General features: G+C 46.6%; 1 protein-coding gene across 6 annotated transcripts in view; it reads right to left on the bottom strand.

The window, feature by feature from the left end:
• LOC123774077 (protein FAM110B) overlaps window positions 1-9610 on the bottom strand; it is a 119640-nt gene extending 110030 nt beyond the window's left edge. For 4 of the 6 annotated variants that reach the window (XM_069318770.1, XM_069318774.1, XM_069318769.1 and 1 more), the window contains exon 1: window positions 9224-9610. The gene's annotated coding sequence lies outside the window, so the exon portion shown is untranslated. The remainder of the gene's footprint in view (window positions 1-9223) is intronic. The other 2 variants (XM_069318768.1, XM_069318775.1) reach the window with 1 other exon arrangement.
• Between the last annotated feature and the right edge of the window lie 2779 nt (window positions 9611-12389).

Below are 12389 nucleotides of genomic sequence, written 5' to 3'. Positions count from 1 at the left end.
TCCCAGGCGCCGGCGAGAAACAATGGGCAGAGTTTCTTTCACCCTATGTCCCTGTTACCTAGCAGTAAAATAGGTACCTGGGTGTTAGTCAGCTGTCACGGGCTGCTTCCTGGGAGTGGAGGCCTGGTCGAGGACCGGGCCGCGGGGACGCTAAAAAAAAAAAAGCCCCAAAATCATCTCAAGATAAGCTCAAGATAGGGTGACTGACTACACTCTCCCGTAGTATCTTACTGACAACTGTACCTCAAAGCGGTATTCTATTATGGATTAAAGTACACACTCAAGTGTACATACAGAGAAATACACTTTTTTTAATTAGCTAGAAGGGGTACCACCTCTGGTGCAAGTGTAGGGACCCAAAGCCTCGGAGAAGAAAACCAAGTGTTTGTTATTGTAATACACGTGGTTGATAAGTGCCTGTATGTACACCTGGCTCCCTGTACTACCCTCCGACAATGTGGAGACAGCAGTGGTGTGCATTTGTCACTGAGCGCCGTTATCTTGAGATGATTTCGGGGCTTTTAGTGTCCCCGCGGCCCGGTCCTCGCCCAGGCCTCCACCCCCAGGAAGCAGCCCGTGACAGCTGACTAACACCCAGGTACCTATTTTACTGCTAGGTAACAGAGGCATAGGGTGAAAGAAACTCTGCCCATTATTCTCGTCGGCGCCCGGGATCGAACCCGGGACCACAGGATCACAAAGCCAGCGTGCTGTCCGCTCAGCCGACCGGCTCCCCAGCCGGTCGTAAACCGTAAACCGGCCGTAAACACAGTCTCGTCACATGCATTCACCTAAAACAAAAATAACATTAATACAGCGTTATATGTATACACCAAGAGGTGTGTATACATACCTTCTGTGTTATATGTGGAAGCAGGTGTACTCTGCTTCTCGATACATATAAACTGATTTTACTTTTGTGCAAGCGATGAGTCACAATAACGTGGCTGAAGTATGTTGACCAGACCACACACTAGAAATTGAAGGGACGACGACGTTTCGGTCCGTCCTGGACCATTCTCAAGTCGATTGTGTTATATGCATTGTGATTTTACTTTATTCCTGAACTATGTTCAGAACTAGAGTATACTTACAGGTTGGTCAGTAAGGTATTGTGGTAGCCTTAATAACCCTCCCGAGGCTGATAGGACATATAATTGCATTAGACAATCAGAGGCTAGAAAGGCGGAGTCGAAGAGCTAAAACTCGATCCTGCAGGCACAAAAAGGTGCTTGCAGAGGCCACGTCATCTCGGCATCACCAGCCTCGACCTCATTATTAAACCAAACAGTTCACAGACTTTGGATACGTAAACTTGTTATGGTCGTCTAGTGCGGTGTGTCACGCCCCAGATGGCAGCACTGGTCGGTTATCATAGTTCATGCTACACTACACTGGACCTTTCACCACCCAGCCCCCAACCCCACACCACCAGTATGCACCACCAGCCCCCCCCCCCACCCCTAACACCAGCCCCCCATCCCTCAGGTAATCCCACACAACACATTAACCTGGCAAACACCTCCCTCAGTATCCTCAGTTATGCCCCATCATCACCACGCTCAGGATAGAACTGCGACGGTTCAAAGCTTCCTTGAAACCTGCTCTCATTGTGTGTGGATTTAGTGGCATGGTCGTCTTCGTTGGTGTGGTGTGTGTCATCATAGAGGCTCTTGTAGCAGCGTCCCTATACACCCCTTGTTGTGGTGTCTCGCGGCGGTCAAACAACGCGGTGTTCGGACTGTGTACGGTGACAAAGGTCAACAATGTGGTGCATCGGTCGAGGTGAAAATGACCGACATTCTGAACATAATTTATAATTACTAAGATGTGACATTATAGCCAGAACCCCTGACACACATTATTCATATCTGACGCTGCACATTTAGTCCGGCCACACCACGACACCCTCACAACACACACACACACACCACCACATCCCTCTCACACTGTACACAGTACCACAACCGGTACACACCACACACCTGACCCTTGTACACATGCTAACACAACCCACCTAAGCCCACCAGTGACACAATCCTCCTCCTCAGACCACACCTGCCAAGTGTCACCGCCCCCATACCTATCACTTGTCAACACCAACCACTTGGGCTGGACGGTAGACCGACGGTCTCGGTTCATGCAGGTCTGCGTTCAATCCCCGACAGTCCAAGTGGTTGGACACCATACCCTCCCCCCACCCTGTCCCATCCCTAAATCCTTATCCTGACCCCTTCTCGGTGATATTTAGTCGTAATGGCTTGGTGCTTTTACCTGATAATTCCCTCCCAATCTTGTGTCGACCTCCTAAGAGCTGGGATATGAGGACAGACTAAGAGCTGGGATATGAGGACAGACTAAGAGCTGGGATATGAGGACAGACTAAGAGCTGGGATATGAGGACAGGCCAAGCCCTGGGATATGAGGACAGGCCAAGCCCTGGGATATGAGGACAGGCCAAGCCCTGGGATATGAGGATGGAGTGAGGCACTCACCGGCCCAAGCAGGTCCCGAGTGCCACGTATACAGGGCCAGTATACACACGGCATGATACAGGTAAACATAGCAAAGGTCCGCCTTCATCACGGGTACAAAAGAGGTGATAAAGACGGGTAAACATCGCCCTCAGACAAGACCAATGTGGAGGATCACCTCTGCAGCTTCCCGCCTCAGCCCTCTCCTGTACACCAGCCACCCCGTTCTCTCTATATGTCCCAACGTACAAAATATAAAGTGCTAACCTAACCCTAGACGTATGAACACAAGCATCCCACCTAATCTAACTTACCGATCCATAGAAAACGTGGATATCTGTGAGCCGCTGGGTTTCATAGTAGGTTGTGCGTATACGGTACACACATGTGAGGTATTAGGTGAGAGGACGGGTTGCAGCAGCAGCAGCAGCAGCAGCAGCAGGAGGCGCTCTTACCTGTGTACCGCTAGGCTGACCCACAGGTGTGTTAGTACACACTACACGAGCAAGCATCGGTACACTCCCGTAAGACGGTACCCGGCCTCTTCACCCCCACCTCCTCACTTACTTCTCTAAGGCTTCTACAATTTCCAGACACAAGTAATTATCAAGAGAAGGCGTCAACCCGGGAACACTTACACACTACACTTACCCACACACCACCTCCTCCTCCTCCTTCTCTTGCTCAGTAATTGTCCTTTGTTGTGTGACTAACCGTTATGTTGTTATCCTTTCCTGTGGAGTCTTCTGTCTCTTTAGTCACTCCCACTTGGCAGGTTGCGACAGGCACGCGCTCACCACTCGTAATCCTGGGCACCGAGGTTCGATCCCAGGCGATGGCGGAAACAAATGGGCACTTTCTTTCACCCACCCTGATGCCCCTGTTATCCAGCAGTAAATAGGTACCTGGGAGTTACACGGCTGTTGCGGACTGCTTCCTGTGTGTGTACTCACCTAATTGTGTTTGCGGGGGTTGAGCTTTGGCTCTTTGGTTCCGCCTCTCAACAGTCAATCAACTGGTGTACAGGTTCCTGAGTCTACTGGGCTCTATCATATCTATATTTGAAACTGTGTATGGAGTCAGCCTCCACCACAATACTACTTAATGCATTCCATATATTAACTACCCTGACACTGAAAAAATTCTTTCTAACGTCTCTGTGGCTCATCTGGGTACTCAGTTTCCACCTGTGTCCCCTTGTTCGTGTCCCACCCGCGCTAAAGAGTTTGTCTTTGTCTCTGTCAATTCCCCTGAGAATTTTGTAGGTGGTTATCATGTCTCCCCTTACTCTTCTGTTTTCCTGGGTTGTGAGGTTGAGCTCCCTGAGCCTTTCCTCGTAGCTCATTCCTCTCAGTTCCGGGACGAGCCTGGTGGCATACCGCTGAATCTTCTCTAACTTCGTCTTGTGTTTAACTAGGTATGGACTCCAGGCTGGAGCTGCATACTTCATGATTGGTCTTACATAAGTGGTATACAGGGTCCTGAACGATTCCTTACACAAGTTTCTAAAGGCAGTTCTTACATTGGCCAGTCTAGCATATGCCGCTGATGTGTGTGAGTGAGTGAGAGAGTGTGTGTGTGTGTGTGTGTGTGTGTGTGTGTGTGTGTGTGTGTGTGTGTGTGTGTGTGTGTGTGTGTGTGTGTGTGTGTGTGTGTGTAAAACAAATGATCGTTGATTGATTGACAGTTGAGAGGCGGTCCGAAAGAGCAGAGCTCAACCCCCGCCAGCATAACTAGGTGAGTACACATTAACCATGGAGATGCCTTCTAACACCTCATTTAAGTTATTCTATTTAACTACTACTCTTACATCTCCATGGTTAGTGCGTGCATGCGCGCGCATGTCTCTGGGTGAGCGTGACCGCGCAACATGAGGTCCTTCAATTAACTAGAGTAGCAGGCCCTTCCCCCCCTCCCCCCTACACTGTTGACATGACACTTCACTAACCCTCATTAATCCGCCCCTTCTTCCTCTCCACCTGGCTCCCCTTCTCTAGCTGGCTACAGCTGGTTATACCACCTGGCTCCCCTTCTCCACCTGGCTCCCCTTCTCTAGCTGGCTACAGCTGGTTATACCACCTGGCTCGCCCCCTCTCCACCTGGTGACACCACCACAACACCGGTCTGCTCAACACCATCCCTCCCTTTCCCCAGTTAGTAGCTGCTACGGCGTATCTCATTTAGTTGACTGTGTAATTGGCCCATTAGTGATATGCAATTTATATTCTGTGTAAACATTTACCAAAGATTTAAAAGATGCTGCTCATCTGAACTCTGACGTTGTGTTGCGTGGCGTCTCTAAGCCAATGGGGAACAGGTGACATTATGATGAGAGGTAAAATATCAGCCAATCAGCGCGGAGCTCCATGACGTAATACGAGAGCCTGAGAGTCGTATTGGCTCTGGAGCGCTGACTTGACGAGCGAGCCTAGGAACGGACCGAACACCCTCACCTGAATACCTGACATTCTGTATCACAGTTCCACTAAATCAGTCTCATTTAGTAAGTCTATATTTGATACCAGATCCACAGGAAATATAGCAATCATGCGTATCATGGCACCTGATGCTATATTAACCATACAAGAGGTTAATATATTAACCTATAACCTATTAATATATGCTATATTAACCATACACTATAGATACCATACCTAACAGCAAAACGTTCGTACATTGGTACTATAGAAACATTAGTTAGCCTAAGCCTGCAATGATGACATCTGGATCACGAGTAATCATACCATTCACTACAATTATCACCAAGACATTGATACTGATATTAACGCTTCGCGGCCATGTTAAACATAATACCACTGCTGACCTTAAGACATGTCATGACGGGACGACAGCGTCCCTTGATGATGAGAGGGACGGTATCGGCCAGTTAAGGGACGGTATACACCAACTTAAGAGACGGCATCGGCCATTTTCGGGACGAAATTTGACATCATTTTGCTCTGCAAAATGATGTCAGAACGACTGAAGCATGTAGAATGATGTCAGAAAGAACGACTCAAGCAAGTAGAGTCGTAGATGTGTAGAACAGAGCCTGGGGCGGGCGTAGTGATGGTAAACAATGGGTTGCTTTGTTGCCTGACTACTGATAATGTTTATTCAAGCTAAGACAAGCATCAAACTGTTTACAAGGTACTCTCTTGGTTGGTCTGCTCTCTCTCTCTCTCTCACTGCGTATGCTGGGGTTGAACTTTATCTCTTTAGTTATAATAATAATAATTTATTTAGGAACAGTACATACATAGTCACAGCGTTACAGTACAAACATTCTGTTAGATTTAAAGATAGAGGTAGTACATATAATACCTAAAGCCACTAGTACGCATAGCGTTTCGGGCAAAGTACGCATAGCGTTCGATGAGCTCACAATAAGATTAATATAAATTATAAGTCCGTGATGAAAGCAGTGTTTAATATACATTTGTTTACTTTAAAAAATAAAAATGTAAATACAATTTTGAGAAACTTTCTCAAACAAGTTTTGGACAAACTTGCTCTAAACTGTGTTCGATTATTTTTAACCAGCCAGTTTAGAATTGTTGTGCTCTCCTGGAGCCCCGTGGCCAGACTTCCCAGGTTTTGTGACCCTCGTATCGTTACTCTGCCCCAGTGGGCGTCCCACACCAACCATTTCCACCGTATCCAACCCCCTAGGTATGACGTCATTTCAGTAAGGCTGTATTTCATTATGCAGCGAGGAAATATACATGTTCACTAACCCAGCTTAGCCTAACGATACACAGTTTTATCAATTAGAAAACGAGCAATGTGCCTGTTACGGACCCGAGCCCAGCGTCCGAGCACGGAGCAGTGTCGACCGCGCCATCTGTGGGTCAGCTCCCGAAACCCCCTCCAAATGGACGACGCCATCTAGTGAGGACAGGATATACCGGCCACAGGGGCTGGTTTCCCGTCTTGATCAGCTCATAACATAGCCGCTGCTGACCTCTGGTGAGGTGGCGCTTAGACAGCAACGCCATCTATGGAGTGGATAGGTGGACGTTTGTGTCTAAGCCTGTAAGTGAGGTGCCCTAGAATGTAACCAGTACTGAGGACGTGTCTGATTACAGAGTCGACCTGGGACTGCTGTAGTGGACGTTGGATCAGTCTACCCAAGGCAGCCGAAGAATCTCCACGTGTTTGCTGCAGCAGCTGTGAGTCACCCCCCCCCCCCCCCCCCCCGATGAACACTGTTGTGTTAGCCTGCCTGTGAGGTGTTGACCGTATCCTACTGAAACAGCCTGTGGTTTAACACCCATACCTTACCTTGAGGTGCTTCCGGGGGGCTTAGTGTCCCCGCGGCCCGGTCGTCGACCAGGCCTCCTGGTTGCTGGACTGATCAACCAGGCTGTTGGACGCGGCTGCTCGCAGCCTGACGTATGAGTCACAGCCTGGTTGATCAGGTATCCTTTGGAGGTGCTCATAAGTGCTGAGGTGGACACAAGACTAAATTTTTAAATAGTTGAGAGGTCCCCCAAAATCAGCATTAAGTACAACACTAAAGGGACATTTAACCAAAAGATGTGATAACAGAATCATTCCATGTCAATCTGCAGCTGTTCAATGTCATGGCCCCATTATTTTCCCAATTGTACATCTTAACAATCCTCTGTATCTATTTACAATGTCTGAATATCTGTCTAAAATACGCTTGGGGCTAACTTACCCACAACTTTCCAAGATGACACGTTGGGGGAATGTGAATATCATAGGCCAGTTGGGAACAACCCCCCCCCCCTCCCCAGTGCCACTGGTTAAGAAATATCAGCATCTATAGCGACCCGCCTGCGATTTTTATCGTCTAGTTTTCATGAAATCTCAAATTAGGGACGCGTTTTCTGTAAAGTTTTAAGAATTTTTTTAGCGCTTAGTAATATTAATTTTCTGAGGGGAGGGAGAGCCAGAGAGGCGGATGTTGGAGGAGATAGGAGACAGGAGATGAGAGAAGGAAAAATGAGAGAAGAGGTGGAAATTAGATGGAGGGAAGAAGAGAAAGATGGAGAAAATGTTGGGGAAAAAAAGGGGAGGGAGGATGTTAGGAGGACGGAGAGAGATAGGTGGAGAGGGGGGAAGATGGGGTGGGGTGGGGGGTGACGTGGGAAAGGTGGAAGAGACCCGGACACACTGTGTTAACGCCAACTTAGTTCTTTATATAAATAAATAATACTATCGCCAGTCGCATGTACTGTATCTGTTGTTGATATCCTCCTGAATCTTCTCCTCCCCCCCCTCCTCACCCTAGCACCACCTGGTGCACCCTAACCCTCACCCTAGCACCACCTGGTTCACCCTAAACCTCACCCTAGCACAACCTGGTTCACCCTAAACCTCACCCTAGCACAACCTGGTGCACCCTAAACCTCACCCTAGCACCACCTGGTGCACCCTAACTCTCACCCTAGCACCACCTGGTGCACCCTCACCCTAGCACCACCTGGTGCACCCTCACCCTAGCACCACCTGGTGCACCCTCACCCTAGCACCACCTGGTGCACCCTCACCCTAGCACCACCTGGTGCACCCTAACTCTCACCCTAGCACCACCTGGAGCACCCTCACCCTAGCACCACCTGGTTCACCCTAACCCTCACCCGCATATAAATAACATATTACCCAAAGCGCGTCAACGAGCCACAAGAAATCTGTGAAAAATGTGTAACAAATTGTAAACAAATTAACCCGTGGGAAACTGCGTAGCCTACAAGGTAATGGGGAGTTCAGGGAAACTGCGTAGCCTACAAGGTAATGGGGAGTTCAGGGAAACTGCGTAGCCTACAAGGTAATGGGGAGTTCAGGGAAACTGTGTAGCCTACAAAGTAATGGGGGCATGAACTCGTTAAATAAATATAGTTATGACACCTAAATCGAGATTAGGACTAAATACTAGGCCTACAAATGCGCTAATTTGATGAAACGATTACGAAAAAATATCCTAACTCCTAGGCATAAATAAGCAATCATAGGCTTAACATTCACAGTCTTAGTTCTAGTTCTGAACATCTGTAATAGGCCTAGGAAAACATGGGTTTGCTTATTGTTGTCTTGCTAGGCCTCTGTATAAAATTAATATTGTAAAACTTGGATTGTGCGCGCGAGTCCATGTTTAGTACTGCCATAGTAAGCAGCTATATGTACATGGATGACATATTGTTGGATGACATGTTCTGTTGGATGACACGTTGTTGGATGACATGTCTGCAGAAAATATAAAATATATTTGTATATTTTAAACGTGTCACGAGCTACAGACGTGACACGAGCTACAGACGTGACACGAGCAACAGACGTGTCACGAGCAACAGACGTGACACGAGCTATACAGACGTGACACGAGCTATACAGACGTGACACGAGCTATACAGACGTGACACGAGCTATACAGACGTGACACGAGCAACAGACGTGACACGAGCTACAGACGTGTCACGAGCAACAGACGTGACACGAGCTATACAGACATGACACGAGCTATACAGACGTGACACGAGCAACAGACGTGACACGAGCAACAGACGTGACACGAGCAACAGACGTGACACGAGCTACAGACGTGACACGAGCTACAGACGTGACACGAGCAACAGACGTGACACGAGCTATACAGACGTGACACGAGCTATACAGACGTGACACGAGCAACAGACGTGACTACACTGTAAACATTCTCCCAAGCTTTATAACATAACCCAAATATTGATCAGCCGGCCAGCTGAGGCAGTCACTACACTCACCTCAGCGACGTGTTGGTCACCTCAGCGACGTGTTAGTGTTGCTCGCTCCTGTCTGGCTAACCCCAGTATTCAGTCACTGGTGATGACTTGTCGTGGGCTCCAGTGACACTCAATCACCAAGAAAATGAACTGTTCTGTGCCAGTTTGGGGTCTCGGTAGAAACTATTCCCAGGGCGATTAAATGTTGTTTTTAATGTGTTTGTAAACTATAGCTCATTGTCAACACCGCCAATCAGACCCAGGAAGCCTGTTATGCTTTATTTTACGTTTTAGTTCTACATGTCCATTCAATATTTCACTCGTTTCACAGTTTTATATAAATAATTGGTGGAACGACACTCCCCCGAGACACTCAGACGGCGACTGACGATGGCGCCGCAGCCGCTGCCATCAGCTGGTACGCCTCGCTGCCAAATGTCCTACCTACCATTATTATCCCCCTCGCTTCATACCTTATATCACTATTAATCACGTATATTTAGAGATTTATAGCTTTATATTTATAGCGGTATTAAAGTTATACCGTATGTAAGACGTAAAATCCAGTGGTCAGATGCTAATTATATTCCAGGTGACATTCATGGCGAACGTTGGCAACTGAGGGCAGGAACATGCGGACAGCTTGCTGGATGGTCTGTATGGACCAGATATATTGGGCCATCTCCAAGACATTAACATAACCCTCAAGACATATCCTTATCTTAATAAAGAGATATTGTGCAAACAGACAAAGGCCTTATTGCCATTGGATTATCAAGGCAGAGCTGGGAACTAGGGTACACCACGCATGCGACAGGTTGAAGCCAGTCGTATACACATGCTGCAGTCTTTGTCTCGAAAAACATTTATTTTTGTGTTATTTGGGAGAATTTGATGTCAGGCAGTCGTAACGTCTCTAAGCGGAAGAAGTACACCCCTCAACACCCAGCTGTACACCCCTCAACGCTTAGCACCATGAAACATTCTTCTGTAATTTCATTTGGAAACGTGTATGTGGGATATTGCCTTTGTTTACATGCGCAGGTATAGAGGAATGGTCATGATGCTGCTATACACCTTCCTCTCCTGCTGCTGACACACCCTCCTCTCCTGCTGCTGCTACACCCTTCTTTCCTGCTGTTGCTACACCCTCCACTCCCGCTGCTACTGCTACACCGTCCTTTGCTGCTGCTGCTGCTACAGCCTCCACTGTCGCTGTTGCTGTTGCTACAACCTCCACTGTCGCTGCTGCTGTTGCTACAACCTCCACTGTCGCTGCTGCTGTTGCTACAACCTCCACTGTCGCTGTTGCTACAACCTCCACTGTCGCTGCTGCTGTTGCTACAACCTCCACTGTCGCTGTTGCTACAACCTCCACTGTCGCTGCTGCTGTTGCTACAGCCTCCACTGTCGCTGTTGCTACAACCTCCACTGTCGCTGCTGTTGTTGCTACAACCTCCACTGTCGCTGCTGCTGTTGCTACAACCTCCACTGTCCTGCACTGTCGCTGCTGCTGTTGCTACACCCTCCTTTCCTGCTGCTGCTGCTACACCCTTCTTCTTTCCTGCGTTGCTACAACCTCCACTCCCGCTGCTACACCCTCCTTTGCTGCTGCTGCTGCTGCTACACCCCTACTTTCATGCCGCTGCTGCTGTTGCTACAACCTCCACTGTCGTTGTTGCTGTTCCCTTGTCTCGCCGGTTATATGATGACCACAAAAAAATTATTCCAAAGCAAGCATGGTCTTTCCATTGGGCTTTTTGGCTGTGTTGGGAATTATATTTTTTCAGTTTAGAGGTTTTGCGTTTGGGGAGGGACTTACATCTGGTTGGTGTTTGGGGGCTTGTTTTTTTTCTAAGCGATTGCGGGCGATGGTTTGTTTGAGAGAGTAGATGAAATAAATTAGAACCATGTCATCAAATTAAAAAAAAATATAAAATTCAAATTCAAATGTTTATCCAGGTAAAGTACATACAAGGGGTGATACAAATATTGATGAACTTATAGATAGAGCTAGTATATACAATGCCTAAAGCCACTATTACGCAAAGCGTTTCGGGCAGGAAAAACACTAAAGACTGAAACTTAATACTAACTGAGATTAAAGTATAAAATGTGTTGAGAAAATAAAAAAATTAAAAACGGGGGAAACATGGCAAAAAAACAGCAAAAATACAATTTGGTCAACAAACAGCATTTATTAAAAATAGCAGACATGGGTTGACATTATTGGGGTAAGGTAGGTTACAGGGAGTTAATTAGGTAGTACTTAGTTTTTATCTTAAACTGGTTGAGAGAGGTACAGTCTTTAACATGATTGGGAAGGTCATTCCCCATTCTGGGTCCTTTGATTTGTAGAGCATTTCTAGTTTGATTAAGTCGTACTCTTGGAATATCAAAAAGGTATTTGTTTCTGGTGTGGTGCTCATGGGTTCTGTTACAACTTTCAATGCTTTTAAGGTCAGGATTGGCATTACAGTTCAGCGTTTTATATATATATATATATATATATATATATATATATATATATATATATATATATATATATAATATATATATATATATAAACGCCCGCTAATTCCACTGGTGTAAATGAGGTAATCCTTTCCCTTAAGACCAAGTCTAGTGCCCTTGAGGAGATACCAACTCTAATCTACAAAAAAGCCTCCAGATCTTTAGCCCCTGCCATTGCATTGCTCTACAACAAGTAACTTGAACTCCAAACTTTTCCAGATATTCTAAACAAAGCTAGAATAACCCCAGTCCATATATGTGGTGATCTCACTGATGTCAACAACTTCAGACCTATATCAATTCTGCCAAACTTGTCAAAAATATTTGAAAAACTAATCTACAAGCAACTTTACTCTTATCTAGTCAAACACAATATACTAAGCTCTTGCCAATATGGCTTCAGACCCAAATAAAGCACTAACGATGCACTTATTAGTATGATTAACTTGATACATGTAGCTCTTGGTAAAAATGAGTTCCCTGTTGGGATATTTGTGGACCTACGTAAGGCTTTTGACACAGTCAACCACCAAAACCTTCTTAAATTACATCATTATGGAGTCAGAGGTCACTCCCTGTAATACCTTCAGTCCTACCTTACTGACAGGCTCCAGTGTGTTTCTGTGAATAATTCCATTTCTCCGACACTACCTATAAACATCGGTGTCCCACA

Source organism: Procambarus clarkii, chromosome 91 (assembly GCF_040958095.1).
Source record: "Procambarus clarkii isolate CNS0578487 chromosome 91, FALCON_Pclarkii_2.0, whole genome shotgun sequence".
NCBI lineage: Eukaryota > Metazoa > Arthropoda > Malacostraca > Decapoda > Cambaridae > Procambarus > Procambarus clarkii.
This window is presented reverse-complemented; position numbering and strand designations above follow the sequence as displayed.